Genomic DNA, 20,386 nt, shown 5'->3' with positions numbered 1-20,386 from the left:
ACGTGCACAGCTGCCATCTGCACAGCCCCTCCTGAGGCCAAGATGGTCGTGCGATAAATGCACAAAGCGCGTCTCCAGCAAAAAGCCGCCAAGTGTCCACATCCAGGATATCCACCACGGTGGCTTTTTGGTGTTAATACGATGAATGTGAGCAGCAGGTGGTCTGCGTCGAGTGTGACTGTGCCACTGCAGTTTTGTTCTCATGTCTTGATGAGCATGAACGGTTCCTGACGAGGGTAGGTAAGGATGCTGTGACCTGAGATTCTGCAGTATTGTAGCTTGAGGAACCAAGGAGTTCTTCTCTGTTGCAAAGCCGTCAGGGAGGATGTTCCAGGCTGGTGACTGCTCCATGAGGTATTCAGAGATCTAGGTTTCTTCCCGACCCCTGCTCTGCATTCCCAGGGACATGGCTGTCCTTGCTGTGGTTGGGACTGGGCGATTTCCATGCTGGCAGGGGAGGCTTAAGGTGAGAGTGGCCCTGATTTACCTAATCTACATAATGACAGGGAGCCTGGGAGTAAAGTGTAGCCATGGCCTTGGAGGATGGATGATGGATGTTGGTGAACGACTGGCTGCACTCACTGCAGCTGGCCCAGGAATGGGGAAGGATGGCTGAGTATGCCATTCAGTGGTACCTGGTTCTTTCAGATTTGACTTCCTTATGGATTTTCTGCTGTAAAGAGGAGAGAGCCTGTGGTTCTAGGCCAAGCATCTCACTCATCTCATAACATCTTGTATCCCTCAGCCAACATTTATGTCAAGTTTTAGAAGTCCTATCAAACTGGCAAGCATTTCTCAATTTGGTTTAACCATTGGATTTTATATCTGTGTCTGCATGTCTATTTTACATCTATGTGGTTATTTGACACTCTGTAGTACCTTTGTAATAGGTTCTCTTTGGTGGAAGTTACTTTCAACAAACCCTTGCTGCTACTTGAATTTTCAAGGTTGCAAGTAGAAAGGAGAGAATAAAAACCACATCTTCTCTAATTTTAAAATTTGTTGTTTCTCAAATCACACCAGAAGTACAGATATTACAAATTACAAAAGCAGCCAGAATCAAGGTTAAGAGATTTCTGGGCGATTCTGGCTAATCAGCAGTATTTGCTGAGGTGTGTGCAGCAGAGCAACATGCCAAAAAGCCCGGGACGGGGGAGAGATGGGAGGCCAGGCTGTGACTTCGGAGGTGCTGTTGCCTCAGGGAGAGGAGCTAGATGTAGAGAGGATAAATGGACACAGGTGTGACCACCGCCATCCTTGCCGCGGTACGGAGTCCTTTCTACAGGGGCCTTTGTGAGCTGAGTTAAAAATCGAAATTGAGAAAGTGCAATGCATTCTTAGTTTTTAAAATAAAATGCTAATAGAGAATGTTTTGTTTGTAAGAATGTAAAATGTTACATCTTTGTTTAGAATTTAAGAATAATAATTTGCTTCTGAGATCTTTGTGACTGAGATTTGAAATCTTAAGTATGGTTTTCTCTTCCATGTTTTATACATATGCACGTATACACATATATGTAAGGTATATAAAAGGAAAATAAGCATATCTGTATTCACATTTATATACACTTCCATAATGTGTATACTTCCAGTCACACATAGTTCTAAGAGACTATGACTTGACTTGATAACCATGAGAGGGTAATCGCGCCTCCCGCGTTCCAGGCCTCACACAGCCCGTGCCAGGTTTTGGAAGCAGGAGTTTGTCTGCAGCCACTTCGGGAAGCATGTGGTTGCCAGGATTGCCTAGAGCTCCAGGCTGTCTCCAGTCCCAGCCTCCCTGGGGTAGAAGCTGCCCTACCAGGGGCCTGGACATGGATGTTAGGGCCTGGAGCCAGGGACCGCTCCTGAAGCGGGGGGCTCCCCTCACGGTTGGGCATGAGAACCGAGGATAGGAGGCGGAACCAGCCTCGGGCCAGTGCACGGCCTCGCTGAAGTGCTTGCGGGAAGCCCCAGCTGCACTTTGCTGACCCCATAGACAGCACCTCACTCTGTGAGATCCCCCTGGCCCACTCCTCAGGTTCCTAAAATGATGAAGGTTTCCTGAGCTGCGAATTTTTAGGTCTAGGCTAAAAAGTCCTGGGACAGGCTCACAGGGTTCTTCATGTAGAAATGATGAGTGTGCTGGTGACTCAGAGCAGGCACTGCACCCTCACTCCAGGGTCCTTCGTGCCAGGTGGAAACGAGCGTGTGGGTCACCCAGAGTCCCTGCATCCTCACTCCAGTCACTGCTCTTTGGTTTCTTAATTAAAAGCCTAAAAGCCTTGATAATGAAAATGCATTCTCCCCAGAGAGTCGAGTTTCCGGTTATGGAGGCTCACCTGTAAATGCCGTGCCAGGTCAAATATGCTGAGATCTGGGCCAGGTCCTGCTTCCTGCCCACGGCCAAAGCAGGTACTTCATTTGGGAGGTGACCTAGGGGGATATCTGAGAGGCCTGCCGGTCCCCGAGGGATGAATCCGATGGCCTTCACACTCTGCTCCGGCCTCCATCAGCTCCTTTCTATCTGCCAACTGCCTGCTTTGACGTTGCCATCATTGGAGATATGTTAGGGACTTAGTATGGGTTGACACCCATAGGACCAGCAGATCGTGGAAAGGTGGGAACCAGGGCTGGGAGGGTGGTGACCACGGCCAAACTGAGAACCGTGGTGGGCTGGGAGGTCCATCTTCTGTCTAAAGTGTTTTTCAAAATATAAAACATAGTGTCTCAGGAGCATGAGAGGGCAGGCCACAGACGGGGAGAACGCATCTGTAAAAGACTCATCTGAGAAAGGCTGTTATCCAAACCGTGCAAGGAACTCTCAAAACTCAACAAGAAAATGAACAACCTGATTAAAAATGGACCAAAGACCTGGACAGATACCCCAACAAAGAAGATACACAGATGGCAAATCTACACGTGGAAACATGGCCCGCGTCTTATGTCATAGGGCGAGGCGTCACTGTGCACCCATCGGCCTGGCCAAAACCCGAACTCCGACACCGCCGCGTGCTGGTGGGTGTGTGGGCATCAGGACCCTCACTCATCACTGGGGGAAGTGGGGCAGCTGCTGTAGGAGGCAGCGTGGTGGTTTTCTGTGGAACTAAGCTCTCCAACCACAGGAGCAATCACAGTCCTGGCCGTTTACTCGGAGGAGCTGAAAGTTTACTTCCATGCGGAAATGTGCACACAGACGTTGACAGCAGCTTTATAATTGCCAAAACTAGAAAGCAACCAAGATGCCCTTCAGCAGGTGAATGGATAAACTGTGGTATGTCAGATACTGGGATATTATTCAGCACTAAAAAGAACTGGACCCCTAAGCCATGAAGACAAGGAAGGATCTTAAATGCATGTTGCTAAGTGAGACTCCAATCTGGAAAGGCTGCCTGCTGTCCGAGTCCAACCACAGCACAGTCTGGAAAAGGCAAAGCTGTGGAGAGAGTCAAACAGTCAGTGGCTGCCAGGGGCTGGGGAAGGGAGAGATGAATGGGAGGAGCATAGGGGATATGGAAGGTGGGAAACAACTCCAGGTGGGGCTTTCATGGGGGATCCATGCCGTTCCACGTCTGTGAAACCCACAGAGTGAGCAGCAGCAGGCCGAGTCCTCGTGTGAGCTGTGGACTGTGGGTGGTGGTGCCGTGTTGATGCGGGCCTGTCGGTCGTAGAGACATGCTGGTCTGGTGAGGGCAGGAGAATGATGGAGGCTGTGCCTGTGCTGGGAAAGGAGATAGGTGAGGACTCTCTGTACTTTCCTCTTGATTTTGCTATGAACCAAAAACTGCTTTTAAAAATGTCTATTGAAAAGACAAAAGAGTGCTGGCCAGACAACATCTGTGTGAGGGTGTGGCCTGTGTTCTACATTCAGAATTTCCGTTAGAATGCACACATCTAAATTTTTCAAAGTTAAACCTTTGCATTAAGTAACTCACTACAAAGTTACAGTATCAGCTTGAGAGCTGCCAGGATGGCCAGGATCCTGTATCCTGACCAGCTTCTCTCCTTACAGGTGCAGTTGACGTCCATGGCCACATCCCAGTAAGCAGCAGGGCTGGAATCAGGAGTCAGGCTTTGCGGGACAGAGAGGAAGTGAGATCTGCAAGCACGTGGCTGAGGGCCGGCAGGGGGTAGCCCATGGCAGGGGGCCGGCAGGGATGACTTTTTGATCAGTTTTCCTTATCGCTGAGGCCTTCCTAGACTTGGGGAGTTGGAGTCCCCACTCTCGGGTGCCTCAGAAACCAAAGGCTGCTCGTAATCCTCAAGTTCCAGATGCCTCAGGGGAGGTACCTGGGTTGTTGGGTACAATTCCGTTATTTGCTGCTTGGTGGGATTTGCCCGCAGGATTTCTGGTTGTTTTTAAGAGCTGATGTTTGAGCTGCTTAAAATCACATATGGATGTCGATTTACCTATAAAAGTTAAGAATAGAATTTTAGTTCAAAGAGTTGTGAAAATGCTCAAGGTCATGTACTAATGTATACATTACATTTGTGGAAATATCTAAAAGTCCAGGATTTATATTAAACACTTCTCTTGATTTTTGTAATATCTACCTGTCATTTTTCCATTTGATTAATAGATGTCAGAGGGCTTAAATTTTGAGTGCCTGAATTCACTGAAATTAAAACTTCTTACATCAAATGTAATTGAACTGAATGTAGCCAACAGTGCATGCTTTTATAAGTACTGATTAAAATATATATAAAAACACATATCCATGAACATGCAGGTGTGGGCAACATATTAAACCATGGAAGTAGAATTAGTATTCTTTGTTTTCTGAGAAGACAAATTTTTAAAAAGCCAAGGGGTCTTATAACTTTCTAGTTTCCAACTTATTTGCCCTAAAGTGGAAGATTGACAGCAGCAGAAGAGGAGATCCTGGTCCAGTGCAGGCTCTGGGAGCAGCGGGGTGAGTGCTGGAAGGAGCTGGCTGGAGGCAGAGCCAGGGAGGTGCTCAGACAGGCCAGGACGGCCTCAGGGCACGCGGCTCAGTGAGTGAGAAAAGGTTCACATTTCTTGGAGAGCCCTTGACTCTGCCCACGGAAAACCCAAACTCCTTCCAACGGGGATGTGCATCTCCTGTAAAAGTTGTTACTCCCAGAAAGAAAGCCAGTGGATGTAGAAATTTTACGTATGCAGAAATTATTTCAAATTTGTTTCTAACCTTATCCTTCTCTTCCCCCATCTTAATGTGTGGTGACTTTCTGCAGGTGACGCACACATCTTAGGAGAGCGCTGTATTTCAGTTGTTGTTGGCTCTGTTGTGACTTTGTGGTGTCCGATGTTCTGGTTCTGAGGTTCTGCCCAGAACGTGGCTCCTCCCTGCTGAGCGTTGCTTGTTGAAGGCCCGTGTGGAAACTTTCCCTGTAAGCTCGTTGCTCGCAGCAGTCTTGGTTCAGAAATCTTTGGACCTCCTGAGACTCCACACAACCTTCTAAACTTTCTAGCGTGACCTTTTCATTTTACTGTTCCCCATTAACTCAGATGTTTTCCAGAATGTAAGTAATCTGCTGAATGCAGGGTGGGAAGTGCCCTCCGTTGGCTCTGGGGAGAAGCATGGCTGTTTCTCCGGGTGGAGCTTCCCGCCCACCATGGTGTGCTCCAAGACGCAGCAGGGTTCTTTGGCAGAAGTAACCGTCGAAGGCCCGTGTCTCCGTGGCAGGGTGGCTGTGGGTATGCGGCCTCGCGGCCATACCGGCCCCTCCCCATCAATGGCACCACGGAGAGGCGCAGGGGGAAGCCTGGGATCTGTCTCCAGAGTCACAGCTGTGCTTCCGAGACTGCGTCGTCGGTGTGTAACTAAACATGCAGAGAAAATGTTGGAGATAAGCAGGAGACGGTGTCTGTCCCTAATGGGCTCAGGCGTGCCCTTGAGAGGGTCAGATTTCTGTGCGGCTGATCTGGACTCAGCCTGGCTGTGGCAGTGCAGGTGACTGCTAGGCTTTGGCAAGGCTGCACCCACTGTCCGTCTGAAATGGCCCCCTTCCCTGGCTCGCGGTGCCAACTGGGCCCCCAGGTCTGATTTCCCGCTAGGACGGAGGCCCTGTGTATGTGTCGGGGGAGGGGAGAGGTGGGGGTCCTACTTTATTGCCGTATCCAATGCCACGCGGGGTCAGCACTCAGGAAACACGTGCTGTGTGGGTCAGCGATTGAGTTCAGAAACCTGGAAAATTCAGCAGTGTAGGCTTTGGGCATGACCCGTCCAGCCTTGGGGCTCTTTCTTTCTCTGAATTTCCTTCCATGGCATCCTCCTCATCCCAGGGGCCCCTGTTCCCATATGGCTGTTGGCAGCTTCACAGGTTCCTCTGCCTCCCCTCCCGGGCCCTGGTGTGGCTGGGGCAGCTAGTAGCTGTGCAGACCCCACAGCCAGTAGACCGTTGGTGCCAACGCCTTGGGCCTGGTTTACTTGAGTCAAGGACTGCGGTACATGGCTGAGCCCACCCTAAATGCCTGGATCGGAAGGCCTTGTGTTGCAGAGGGGTGGGGGTTGGATATTGAAGGACAACCTGCAAAGCAGAAGGGGAAATGGCTGTGCTGGATGGGCAGCTAGAGGAGTCTGTGCAGAGCCTGGGACCCATTGCAGACACAGAGCTGACATGGGCAATGCAGTGACACGGCCACCGTGGAAGTGGGCAAAGTTACAGGCTTCAGACCGATATGGAGGGGCTGGTCTAAAACGATCCTTATTTTCCTTTAATCCTAGCAATTCCTGGCTTACAGGGTGGGGGAGTGAGATCTGTGGTGGCCGCGAGGAGAGACAGGGATTTTAATTAAACCCCTCTTTCTGGGAGAGGGGAGTAGCTGTTTCTGTAGGGCGGTAAGCATCGTCATCTCAGGCAGCTCAGGCTGCTGTAACGAAACACCATTGACTGAGTGGCTTATTAAAAACAGGAATTTGTTTCTCACAGTTCTAGCGGCTGGAAGGCAGGATCAGGGTGCCGCACGGGTGGATTCTGGTGTGGGCTCCTTCCTGGTTGGCACACACCTTCTCTCTGGCCCTGACACAATGGGAGAGTGAGGGATTTGCTGGGCCCCTTTCTGAGGCACATATCCCATTCAAGGGTCTCCAGCCTCGGGAACTCATCACCTCCCAAAGACCACCTGACAGCATCACATTGAGGCTGAGGATTTCAACCTGTGTTTTGAGGGGCAGGCAGGCAGTTCGTAACCTTCACCCTCTTTGTGTATTTCTGACTCAACATTGAGTCTGCGTTCGGCTCTCCAGGGGACAGAGCCTGTGTGGACACTGAGCAAGGTCAGAGCTGCAAGCATGTACACATCGGGGGCAAGGGAGCTGCCAGGGGTGTGAGAACGGGGTTTCAGCGTCAATCGGAGCTGCTTTCCTGGCAAATGTACTCATAAGCTATCCTGGCAACATTTGCTTTTCATGAAGAGTCGATGACGTAGTGGGGGCAGCAGGCGGTGTTGCCAGAAGCTTGGAACTGATGAGCAGCAGAGAAGGGGCAGAGGCCATGACCTTGGGGTGGTCAGCAGTGCCAGGTGTCTGCCCTCCAGGCCTCACGTCTGTGACTGTGCAGAGACCGAGCCGACCGGGGCTTGCCGGCCGGTGTGGCTCTCATGCAGGTGATTATCGCGGTGTTCTTTCTATGTAATGTTTCCTCAACCCTATGCCCACCCCACCAATTTCTGTGCCTAGCAGAAATCATGCTGCGTTTCCTTGATGAAGCCTTGAGTTTCCTGTGGAGATGTAGGAATAGCATGATTTGGCTCACGTCAAAATACTTTGCAGTGAAGCTGCACGGAAGAGGTTTCTAGGCTTCCATTTGACGTTTTCAACAATGCCTGAGTGTTACAGGACCGTCTTGCTTGTTAAAAAGCACCAGATGAAAAAGGCTACTGGTTAATAAAGGAGACTTTTTACATTAGCACAGAGAGGGTGGCTTGAGATAAATTCAGCGTAACGTAGGTGTGTTTGTAAGCCATCAAAAGGACCATCTCTCTGCTGGCGACACGTTTTCCGGTATTGGTTTTGTTCTGTAAAAGGATGACTGGCATTCGGTAGAGTCATTCCAGAAGTCACCTGGAAGGCGTCCACGTGGTGCCTTGTTTTCTCCTGACATTCTGGGCACCACGAGGGATTATTCCTGTCTTCAGCACTAGCAGGAGACTTTTCCTGAACACCTGCTCCTCTTTGGCGTTGTGGGTGTGAAGGGGTCAGAGTGACCCTGTCTTCATGGAGTTTTCAGACACCATGGGGATAGTGTGGCTCGAGTGTCGGGCTCGGGTGGGAGGGAGACTTTCCCCAGAAAACAGCTGCTGATTCCAGGACGGCCCTCGAGCCCTCCTCCCTCTGTTCCTCTGCGTCATGTCTGAATTAAGGCTGTTCTATCGTAGCGGGGGTTTCATGTTAACTGGAAGTGTGCTTTTTTACTGGGCAGTAAGTAAATTAATGGTACATTTGCCAAGGACAGCGAGGTTTGATTTGATGAATCCAGTGGGGGAAAGGAGAAGGGGCTTGGCTGTGTGGGGATGTATGTGATGGGAGCAGAATGGAGTAGCCATGCAGGCTGTTGGGATGGAGGGGCCACGCCCGCATTTCCATGGGATCCGTCGCTGTTTGTGCCACTAGACCTGAACCTCTGTCTCTACTTCTAACACCCGCATAGTGAGGAAGCCCCTGATGGGCCTGGGTTGTTACTTCCCATGGCCATTGCTGGGAAATGCCCCGGACGCCTCTCCTGGCTGGTGACGGCCCTGGGCCTGGACACTGGCTTTGTCCTGAGTTGTTTCTTCTTGTGGCTATCGCTGGGAAGTGCTCCGGACACCTCTCCTGGCTGGTGATGGCCCCAGGCCTGGACACTGGGTTCGTCCTGAGCTCTGCGAGGGGCTTTGGCTCCACGTGCAGCAGGCATCTGTGCATCCCTTTGGATGTGAGATGTTGGCGCTCGGCTTGGAGGCCAGCGCAATCTGGGTGTGGTCAGGATCCAGTTCATCCTTTGGAGAGAGAGCACCTGCCCGGGGACCCCTCCGAGGTACATAGTCATGCAGTGCCCTCACAGGATGCCCGGTCCTCCGAGAACTTCCCGCCATTCCCCTGGACTCTCAGGTATGGGAGTCAAGTTTGGTGTGTGTGTCACAGGCGGGGGTACTGAGGACACCACGTGTCTGCTCGTGCGAAGACCTGAAGTGCTGCGTGAGCTCGTTCCCAAGGGGCCGTTGGCATCTGGGGGCCTGTGGGTGTCTTTCCACTGGCAGGAAATAATGGGTGGCCCATGTTACCTTTTGTGTCTTTTTTTTTTTCTTTGCCGAAAAGCCCTAATGCCAACGTCGCTGTCCTGCTATTGGAACCGCCCACCTCAGGCTCAGTGGCCCTCCTGTTTCTGGGCTGCTGCAGTGTTGTGTTGGGGTAACTGTGTTAACTTCGTTTGAATTTTCTTCCTGTTCTTTTGGAATAAGTGTTGATAGTTTGTGCTGCTTGTTCACCCCAGAGGCGAGGATGTCCTTTAGGCCTGGAGGAGCACAGCCCCTGCAGGGAGGTGCCGGGCCTCTACCTCTCATGTCATCCGCAGCCCTCTCCACATGTCTGCTCTTCCCTCCTCGTGCCCATGGCTGGGGTCACGGGCCGCTCGCTCTGCTGTTTGAGATCCTCGGAAAAGGTGTTTGCCCTGAAGGGAGATTGGGGGTGTGCGGCTGATTTTAAGTAGGAGGAAATGATCGTAACAGAATGAGCAATGCCTAGCACTTAGTCTCAGGCTTGAGAAATTGTGTTTTAGAAGCAAGGTATCCCCAACTTCGGTTTCCTTCAAATTAAATCTTTTAAAGAGTCCACAAATATAAATAGTTAAAGCCTAAAACTATGCAACAGAGGGCTTAGAGCCGAAGCCACTGCCAACTCTGACTCCAAGACACCTCAGAAACTTGGTCCTCCTCCTCCTCAGAGAACCCCCCTTCTGCTCCTCCTTCCACACTGCTCCTTCCACACTGCTCCCTCCACACTGCTCCCTCCACACTGCTCACTCCACACTCCTCCCTCCACATTCCTCTTCCGCCCCTCCCCTTCTTCCTTCCTTCCTCCCCTTCTTCCTTCCTTCCTCCCCTTCTTCCTTCCTTCCTCCCCTTCTTCCTTCCTTCCTCCCCTTCTTCCTTCCTTCCTCCCCTTCTTCCTTCCTTCCTCCCTTTCCTCCTCCCTCCTCTTCCTCCTCCCTCCTCTTCCTCCTCCCTCCTCTTCCTCATCTTCCCCCTCTTCCTCATCTTCCCCCTCTTCCCCCTCCTCCACCTCCTCCCCCTCCCTGTCCTTGGGCAACCTCCATGGAACTCTGGTTCAAAGTCACTGGTCTGTGGGGCCGCCCATTTGATAGACAAGTACGCTGGGGACCAGACACAAGTGACTGACTCAGACCAGCTCGCATGTCGTCTCCTGCCTCCTGTAACACCGGGTTGTCCCTAATGGAAGAGAGTCAATGATGCTGCTTCACTGGTCTCCAGGGAAAACAGGTTGATAACAGGTTATAAACATGGGAACGTTTTGGAAAAAGCGTCGTTCACTTGTCAGCTCCATCTCTCCTGCCCGGAAGATGTAGGGGAAACCTGCCTTCAGCCCACCCTCATCCCATAACAGGACAGAGGACAAAGGGGCAGAGACCCAGGTCCTGTCGGTGCCCTCAGGAAACCCCCCATTTCCTCCTCATGGTGGAAGTGGAAACCATCCCACTGGACTAGATTTTCCCGGGAAGCCCCTTCACCCCGAAAGCAAGGAATCTGGTTTGAGCACACACCATTCTCGGTGCCATGACTTTCTGCTGCTGAACCCTGCATACGTGGCCCATTGATCTTGCTAGTCCAGTGTTACTGGGTCCTGGGAGTTTCTGTGGGCTGATGGCAGGTGTTTACCATTGTGTTCAGAGGGGAGAACAGAACTTTATTTGTCGAAATCAGATGATAACCATTGCCATGTGATTCCTTGGGTTGGTTTGGGTGGGGGGTGCTCAATGCTTTTCCTGAGGGCTAAGTTCTAGTTTGAGACCGTCTGTCTTTGTCGCCCAAGCTGGAGTGCAGTGGTGCGATCTTGGCTCACTGCAACCTCTGCCTCCTGGCTTCAAGCAGTTCTCCCTGCCTCAGCCTCCCAAGTAGCTGGGATTATAGGTGTGTGCCACCACGCTTGGCTATTTACAAAAATGTTTAATATGGCCTGGGTTTTGCCATATTGGTCAGGCTGGTCTCGAACTCCTTGCCTTAAATGATCGGCCCACCTTGCCCTCCTAAAATACTGGGATTACAGGCTTCAGCCACTGTGCCCGGCCTGATCCTGACATCTTTTAAAGCTGCCTTCATGTACCAAAAGCCAGTCTATGTTTGAAAATCAGTCTTGAAGAGCCTAGGAGGAGAGGGATAAGCTTCAACTAGGTAAATAACTGTGCATATGTTAAAAATATGGGTCAAAATCTACCCCAAATGTTAACTCTTCTGCTTTGCGTATTATATCCATTTATAGTTATTTCAGTACTAAGATTTTTAAAGACTCTTTTGATAATTATGGAGAAATTACTATTAAAACTCAGCTGCATTTGTAACACTTCAAAGAACTAATTGGATGACATCATTTTTCCCAGAGGCATTTTGGATTGTTACATAATTAATGTTTATCTCTTTGCCAGAAATCTTTTTTTTCTTTTCCAGAACAGATACCTGAAAAGAAACTTACCTTTGCATTAAGTGTTATTTCACTGTGTGACAATCAATTTTTGAACGTGAGAACAAGATCATCATGTATTTTTGGGATAAATCTTGCTTAATAGTGATAATGCTAAGTGTTAAAATTATGCAACAATTTGTTTCTTTGAAAATTACTATTTGCCTTCTCCCCAGGTGGGAGCTGATGAGAACATGGATGTAAAAATTAAATTGTATTTAGCTTGTATAAAATAAGTTTTAAAAAAAGCTTTTTTTTTTGTTTTGTTTTGTGCTACTACTGAAGTTGCTTCGTTGTGGAAATGAGGTTATTGCAGGCACCTAGAATTTTATCTCCTTCACTTGTACAATGGGAAGAAATTCTCCAACAAGCACAGGAATCTGACTTTCTGATATTGAGACTCCTAGGCGTCAAGCCCCGTGGAAAGGTTGGTGGTTACGTGAGCGTTGGCGTTGATGTGGGCACCCTCCAAGTTGGGTGCAGGGAGCAGGGAAGGGCAGAACAGGCCCCTCAGAAGCCATGAGAAAATCAAGTGTTGGCAGCAGCGGTGAGGGTTGATGTCAGGGGCCAGGAGGAGGTGGTGAAGGGAGCATGTGCCTCAAGGCAGCCCTGGAACCCGCGGTCCCTGCAGTGAGGTCTGATCTGCAGGGGACGTGGACGGCCACGTGGCGAGGCCCACGGACAGCCTGGACTTGGCTGCGTCAGAACTCTGGTGGACGTTGCAAACGGCCCCACAGGGTTGCAGTGCACATTCCTCGGACAGAGAGAAGACGCTTGGAACTGTTTTCGGCACGAAGCCAGCGCCCTGTGAACAGTGGCCACTGCTGTCGTGACTGAGTGCCGTCCAACTGGAGGCATTTGCTCTGCTCAGTTCACTTAATTGGGCTTAAGTGAACTTAATGGGGTTGCCCTGCCTTTAACAAGCTTGATGCATTGAACGAGGACTCAGTCAGTAAAGTACTCTGTAAATATGTTCTCCTGGCTAGAGTGAGCAAAGCCCAGGGAGAGAGTGGTTCCTCAGTATTACACAGGTGTTTGTGGTGGGGCCAGCTGTGCGGCTGCCAGAGCGAATGTGACTAGGAAGCCTCTGTCCCCCCGGAGGTGGCCAGCGTAACTGTTACACGTGCCGTAGGTAGAAAGTGGGCACTGCTGGGAAACTTGCTCATGTTGCTGTTTTCTGATTGGAAATTCAAGGTTTCTGAGCATCCTACATCGAATTTGTACATTGCTGAGACTGTACACCTTTCAACACTTGTTTTTTCCTGCTTTTCGGATCCATACAACCTGGCATTTGGCCGTGGCTTCCAGGACAGGCTGGATGCAGAGTGAAGTCCTCTCCTCACTGTCAATCTTTGCAGATGTCTTTCTTGAGAGTCTCAGTTAGGTTTTTACTTAACTAGACTTTTAAAGTTGCCATGCACATAACTCTACCAGTTACAATCGTGAGCTAACGTGGGTTTTTGGTTTTACTTTGATGAATGTTTAACATTTGCATGCTGGATGTGGGGGTGGAGGTCATTTATCTGCTTTTCATTTCCTTCTTGGTTATACTTAGTGACTTTTCAGGTACGGTGTGGAAAGCCTGGTACAGGGTGAATTGCAGGCTGCAGTGTGGCGCGGTGGACGAGAGGCGCGGGCTGCAGTGTGCACAGTGGATGAGAGTGAAGCTATTTCCATCATCGAGGGAAACACACAAGAAACAATTTAAAAAACTGATCATCTAGCTTGAATGAGGTCCAACAAATTCAGTTTGCAAAGTTTAACTTCCAAGTTAACTTAGTAACTTTTCCCCTAAGTCATTAATTTAGTAGCTTATGTTTATTGCCTAAAGCAAGTCATAAATTCTAAAATGAATGACTAAACATGTAATAATTTAGGCATACAGCACCTGAAGGGAAAACTGCCAGTATGCTAAAATATTGGATACAGATGCTCAAAAAATATAATGTAACATTCTTACAATGCATGTGCTTTTAGCATGTAACTTGGTGAGTAGTTTTGAGCTATATTTGTAGGAATGTGTATCTTGAATACCTTAGGACACCACTGGAGATGTGTGCTTGAGAGGTATAAATACTCAATGTTCTTCTCCCTTCCCTTAAATAAAAAACATTAGCTCCCTTCATTTTTATTTTTATTTTTTGAAGTGGACTCTCGCTCTTGTTGCCCAGGCTGGAGTGCAGTGACGCAATCTCGGCCCACTGCAACTTCCGCCTCCGGGGTTGAAATGATTCTCCTGCCTCAGCCTCCCCAGTAGTTGGGATTACAGGTACCCACCACCATGCCCCGCTAATTTTTGTATTTTTATTAGAGATGGGGTTTTGCCATAGTGTCCAGGCTGGTCTCAAACTCCTGACCTCAGGTGATCTGCCCACCTCGACCTCCCAAATTGCTGGGATTACAGGCGTGAGCCACTGCGCCTGGCCAGCTCCCTTCTATAATGATTTATACAGTTGTTTTTGCTTTTTGTTTTTTTGAGACGGTGTCTCACTCTGTCGCCCAAGCTGGAGTGCAGTGATGCAAATCTGGGCTGACTGCAGCCTTCACCTCCTGGGCTCAGGTGATCCTCCCACCTCAGCTTCCTGAGTTGCTGTGACTAGACACACGTCACCACGCCCAGCTTTATTATTATTATTATTATTATTTTTATTTTTGGTATTTTTAGTAGAGACAGGGTTTTGCCATGTTTTCCAGGCTGGTCTCGAGCTCCTGGGCTCAAGCAATCTCCTGGCCTCAACCTCCGAAACTGCTGGGATTACAGGCGTGAGCACCACATTTGGCCCATTTTTTTTTTTTCTTCCAGGATTAGGAGTCGACTTTCAGAAAATCCTTCAACCTTGCAAGCTTAATTTTCCATAAAAGTATTCCTCTAGGATAAAAACAAGACACAAAGAAGTACATGTGGACTGCAGTTAAAAATTTTCAACACAACTTAGCTCAGGAAAGTTGACATTTACAAAGAGCAGGAGGCCCGTTCAGTGCCTTCTGGGCACTGGGAATGGCGGTCTGTGGGCGACCCTAACATGTGCGGCGTCCTGAGACGTGATCGTGGTGTTCACGCTTTTACCGAGGGCTTCCCGGGAGTACCAGAGGCTGTTCTTCTGCGGTCGGCCAGCCAGGCAGCAGCTGCTGGAGAAGGAACAAATAGCAAAAGACAGATGTACACGGTGTTATTGTGGCAGAGAGGTTAAAACCAGGGTCACTTTGTTCTTACAGTTTTAAAAAACTAATAATGAAGTCCTTAAATATGTTCAGGATTTCAAAGCAGTTGTTGGTGTGTCTGTGTCTCTAGCTCCCGTTCGGGTGCTTCCTGAGAAGAGAGCTCAGAGACGCCACCTTTCCTTGATGAGGTGACAGTGTCTGGAGAGGTGTGAACCCTGTGGTAGGGGGGGTGAGTGACCTGGGGGGAGGCTGGGTCAGCGTGGGGATCCACCTCCACTCCACGTTCCTGTAGGGAATCCACAGTTCTAAGTCTTTATGATAGGGGTAAAATGAACCTGGAAGAGGTGTTATTTTTTAAGAAGTAAGTGCCATGCTCTTTTTTCCTCATACTTTTCCGTGTTTAAGCAGCATTGAAGGATAAGGCACTAGTAGCATGTTGTTTTGGAAACAATGTTGTTGGTTATTTTACATTGAATATGGTACTAAGGTTGCCTGGTAACAGAAGTTTTTCTTTAACAACATGGGACTCTGTTGAATCTGTTGCCCCATTGGCTGAGCCGTCTGAAATCAGTGCAGTAGCAGCTGAAGAGGCCTCTTCCCCTTGGAGGAAGCCGCTGGATTGGCAGGAGGCACCGGTCTTGATTGAGGGAGTGAGGCTGGTTTGCAGGGACCCCACGTGGCCCCTGCGGCTCTCTCCTGCCCCCTGCTGGCTGGCCAGGCAGCTTCGCGACAGTGTGCTCAGTGTGAATGTTTACTGGGGCAGGCCAAGGCTTTTGTTCCAGAAACACTGACTTCAGAAATGGCCGGCCGTGTGTGTTGAGTATGGCAAGAAAGACTTAAGTGTGGCTTAAACCTGTTAAACAAAGCAAGTTGATGTTTCAAATGCATCTCGAAGGCTAATGACTTTGCTATGGTCAATATTCAGGAGAAAAGAGGGTTTGATGAAATAGAAAGACAGGAGTGGCAAGTGACGTGCTTGTGCCCCGTATGGCTAAGCGATATCCTGGCCGTTCCACACCACGGCCTCTGAGCAGCCAGCCTGCAGATAGTGGCTCAATTTAGATATCCCTGATCTCTGCAGAGCTTTGATCAGGTAGCCCAGGAGCAGATAGACACAAACGCTGACTGGAAACCCTGGCACACGGAGGCACTGGAAACAGCAAGCTGCTATTAACATCATAGTGAGAGGCAATCGCCTGATCTCTTAGAGGTTCAGCTTCTTTTGCTTCTAGACGTTCATCTGCGTTACAATACAGTTTTGCTCAGTTTATCCCCATTACTCCGCTGTCTTCGCTGTTAAAGTCTCAGCCAGCACTTAGCTCTGACACTCCAGGAATTTGACTGTGCGGCTGACCAGGGCTACCTGGCATGGCTGTAAAGCAGGCGAGAGCTTTCCGGAAGGCAGTGACGAGAACCCGAGGCAGGAAAGAGCATTGCTGGTCCACATACGGCAGTGCACCTGCAGCAGAGCATGTACGTGCACGTTCAGGCTAAACCGGTGTAGGAGAGAAGAAAACCACCTATGATTAGTCACTTAAAATGCCACACACCCAACCCTTGAGACCCTAGCACATAGAGCAGTAGTGGTCTTGGAGATGGCAGGTGTGCTGAAGTCTGATTTTCTCACTTAGCTTTTCCAGCAGCGTTTTCCTCATCTCTAAGCTGGGGCTAACAACTGCCACGCGTAGATTTGTGCATGGAACCGTGCGTGTAAAGTGGGGTAGCCCCCAGGACCTAGGAAGGACTCGTGGTCAGTGTCGGTGGTCATGCGTGCTGTACGGGTCCCCCAGGAAGATGATTGCTACAGATAACTCCCTCCGTTCAATGTCACTGAATGTAAAAGGTGGGAGCTTGGCTTCTGATGTGTCTGGTTTGCTGCAGGCCGCGCTGCACCCCGTGGTTTCTGAGCCCTGGGCTGAAGTACGCCCTGCTGCATCGCCTGTGCCGCTTTTGCTGTGCAACGAGAGCTCCTGCCCTGGGAAACTTCCTCGCGCCTGACGAGCACCACAGGCTGCAGCAAGACCTGTCGGAAGCGTGGGCTGGGAGGAGCCCGCCGTGGCCCTGTCCTCTCCAGGCTAGGAGCGACTTTGTGGGGTTTGTCGGCCCTTCTCTCAGGTGTCCTGTATCTCATGGATTAGCTGGCGAGCCCTGTCAGATGCCTCTCTCCTGTCTGGTGGCGCACTCTCTAAAACGCTGCCTGCCACCCGGATCTCCTGGCGCAGAGTGAGGCCACATCTGCAGACCTTACCGCACAGAGTCCGAAGGCATTCGGCAAGAAGGGGAGTGGGCTGCATGTGAGTTCTCACTGGAGAAACCGGTTCTGCTCCCTACTCTGCTTTTGGGGTGCCAGATGTTCAGACCTGCTGTGTCTATCGGGCGCCATGGCAGGGTGGTGGGAGTGGGGGCGGGGAGAAGCGCGGATGGATCCAGGAAAGGACTTAGTTGAATGCCAGCTGTCCACATATTTGTTGCTGGTCTTGGGCAAGCTCCATAGTTTCTCTGGGCTTCCGTTTGATTGTGAGACTAAGACGCCGCCCGAGTCTGAAGATGTCGGTGTGTGCGGGAATGCCTGGCGCAGTCACCATGGGTTTTCCTTCAGCCTCCTCCGTGCCCCTCCCTGGGTCAATCAGTATCCATGCGTGCCACAAGTAAATTACAGTCCCTCCGAAAAACCAGTTGACCCGAGTTTTATGGTCAAGCATGGTGAGTGTCCTTGCCAGGAAATGCCACTAGATGTCTCGGGCCTGCTCCTCTATGTCCACAGCAATCCCCGGAACAGGCTGGTTCAAGACGTGGGAGGTGGGAGTCGGTGTTGCACCTAGGACAGGCTGAAGTCAAAGGCTCATTTCCTCTTTGAGGGGTGATCAGGATGACACATCAAGAGGAGCCCCATGGCTGACCCTGGAGGTGGACGGTCGGGTCGGATTGGCCGCCTTCCAGCAGGTATTTCGAGTGATGCCTTCCCTGGGTCACGCAGCCCTGATCTGTAGGGCACAACTTCCCAGCTCCAGCCAATCTGGTCTTGCCGTCTCCTTCCAAGAAGGTAGGTGTGGCGCAGTTGCCTTTAAGCGGCTCCTTCTGGATGCCGCAGGGCGGCAGCAAGCAAGCATGGGCTCCTTTTTTATTAGGTTGACCAAAATACGCGGGGCCAGCTTTGCACGATCCCATTCAGCATCACACGTGTGCATCAGCCACTCAGCTGTCCATCTGCCACAGACAGGCTTGGACAGGACCATTGAGTGGCCTTTACGGCAAAGAGCCTAAAGGGCTCACAGGAAACCTGGACCCAGCGCAATGGTAACAGCGCAGCAATACCTGTCATTGATCAAGGGGTATTCTGGGCCCGACATGGTGTTAAGTGATCGAGTTCGGTTAGCACTCTTAGAATTAACCCTCTTTTGCCTATCAGGAAATAGAGGATGGAGGGCATTAACGCCAGGGAGCAGGGAGTAAGGGGACACACAGAGGGGCTGGGGGGCTGGGTGCTCTGAGCCCACGGATCCGCCCCCAGGCCCCGGCTGCACGGGCACCAGGGCTGCTGCTCTGGAGGGGGTGAGGAGCTCTGGGGAAAAGATGGAGCCTGACGTGGGTAAGATTTGGATATTTTCAGAAGAGATTTTCAGCCTGGAATGAGGGTGTAAGTGACTGAATCGGAGTGATGAGCCAGATAGCCCGGCTGCGGGAGCTCCCCTGTGGGGTGAGGGAGGAAGGCCTTGGGGGCGTGTGGCTGAGCAGAGGCGCTGGGTCGCCAGGAGCCGCCGCGGGTTTGGAAAGGGGGAGAAACGCAGCGCCCTGCACTGCAAGGGCACCGAGACGTGGTTGTGGTTCTTCCTGACCGTGACAGGCACAAATGGTGCTGATGGTGGAATGCACGGAGTCTGCCTTCAGAGAACTCCTGCTGTCTTTTAAAACCTGGGCCTCTCATTTAAACTTGGTGGCCTCAGGTGAATGATCAGAAACAGTTTCTGTTGAGGTTGCAGAGATTGTGCGTGGCGTCTGCTTGTGCACAGCCTCTGAATGTGTATAGTCTCTGATTGTGGCCTCTGGCCTCTTTGTGGCCTCTGATTGTGTGGGTCTCTGTGTGTGGTCTCTGTGTGTGGTCTCAGTGCAGCCTCTGATTGTGTGTGGTCTCTGATTGTGCGCGACCTCTGATTGTGAACGGCCTCTGATTGTGGGTTGTGTGTTTCCCGGGATTAAGTAGATGAGCCTCGTGCTGGGGCAGATGTACCTTGTGTTGGGCATGTGGAGGAGGAAGAAGTTTAACCCATCCCCTCTTTGAGAATGGCAGGGCAGTAACAAAGGCGGTTGATTTATACATGGCCATCCTCGTGAGGTGAGGACCTGAAAGGTTTACTGCTTTCCTGGAAAACTGCTCTGGGCATCACCATCACTGATCATGGACAGCAGCTCAGAAGCCCGTTTAAGGTGCAGGGAGGGACTGGCGCTGGTCCTGTCTGTGCCCAGGCTGCTGGTCACACCGACGGCCAGGGGATGGCTGCCTTTGCACGAAGCTGGGGTCAGAGTTAATTTGGGCAGTGTCGGCTTTGATTTAGGTCAAGATTGGTCAGTCGTCCTAAAATACTAGCCATGAAAGCTTTCATAGATTGTAGTTCTTTGGGAGGTTTCTATGTGGTTTTTAAAGCATAGGGCCCATGGCCAGTGTTGAATTACATTTTGTTCAGTGTAACTGACAGGACACTGGACCTTGAGTCCCAGGCCTGCCACCGGATTCAGGGAGCTTCAGAGAGGGAGATGTTTGTGCTCAAGTTTTCACCGATGGGATGGGACATGGGCATGGGGCTGGAATGCTCTAACCTTCAATCTTCAGTCATCGGTATCACCTGTGCACACGCATATCGTTTTCAAAGATGGACGAGCTTTTGGGAAATATCTGAAGACTTTTCCAGTTTTGAAAGAAGCCGGGATGACACTGGAAACGTCAGGTGTCTTGGCTGCTGATCAGGTCTATCACTACGCACATGGTCCCTAACCTGGCCCACCTCTGATCATGCACAGCGGGTGACGAGGTCCATAACCTCACACTTCTGTGCACAGCAGGTGACCAGGTCCCTAATCTCAAAAGCTTCTGATTGGGTGCAGCTGGTGACTAGGTCTGTAACCTCGCGTGGCTCTGATTGTGCAGAGCTGGTGACCAGGTCACTAACCACACACACCTCTATTCGTACACAGCGGGTGACCGGGTCCATCACCTCACACCTCTGATTGTGCATAGTGGGTGACCAGGTCTGGAACCTTGCATACCTCTGATCGTGCACAACGGGTGACCAGGTCCATGACCTGACGCCTCTCTGCACAGTTGGTGACCAGGTCCGTAACCTCACACCTCTGATCGTGCACAGCTGGTGGGCACAGGACCCACTTCAGTGAGGGGCTGACTTCCCAGGTGTGAAGGGGGAATGCTGTGTGGTTCGCTAAGCTCCTCCATGCTTTGGGGGCTCCAGGCTGTGGGCAGCAAGTAGGAGGTTGTCCCAGGAGGATGCTGTGTGTTGGGGATGGGAGGCAGCTGCAGGGTGGAAGTACGATGTTGTCGTAGGGGGCCACTGTGGGGGGGTGGGACGGGAGGCAACTGC

The 20,386-nt window shown here is 50.8% G+C and overlaps 2 protein-coding genes and 1 long non-coding RNA gene across 11 annotated transcripts in view; 2 read left to right on the top strand and 1 right to left on the bottom strand.

The window, feature by feature from the left end:
- LOC139361485 (disco-interacting protein 2 homolog C-like) overlaps positions 1–20,386 on the bottom strand; it is a 225,944-nt gene that overhangs the window by 784 nt on the left and 204,774 nt on the right. The gene's annotated exons all lie outside the window — the stretch shown is intronic.
- LOC139361484 (sterile alpha motif domain-containing protein 1-like) overlaps positions 1–20,386 on the top strand; it is a 258,949-nt gene that overhangs the window by 150,716 nt on the left and 87,847 nt on the right. The window lies entirely within an intron of this gene.
- The window catches only part of LOC139361487 (uncharacterized), a 110,398-nt gene that overhangs the window by 86,031 nt on the left and 3,981 nt on the right, over positions 1–20,386 (top strand). The window lies entirely within an intron of this gene.

This window comes from Macaca nemestrina, unplaced genomic scaffold (genome assembly GCF_043159975.1).
Source record: "Macaca nemestrina isolate mMacNem1 unplaced genomic scaffold, mMacNem.hap1 Scaffold_52, whole genome shotgun sequence".
Lineage (NCBI taxonomy): Eukaryota > Metazoa > Chordata > Mammalia > Primates > Cercopithecidae > Macaca > Macaca nemestrina.
The sequence above is the reverse complement of the archived record's forward strand: the minus strand, read 5'-3'. Positions and strand labels throughout refer to the sequence as shown.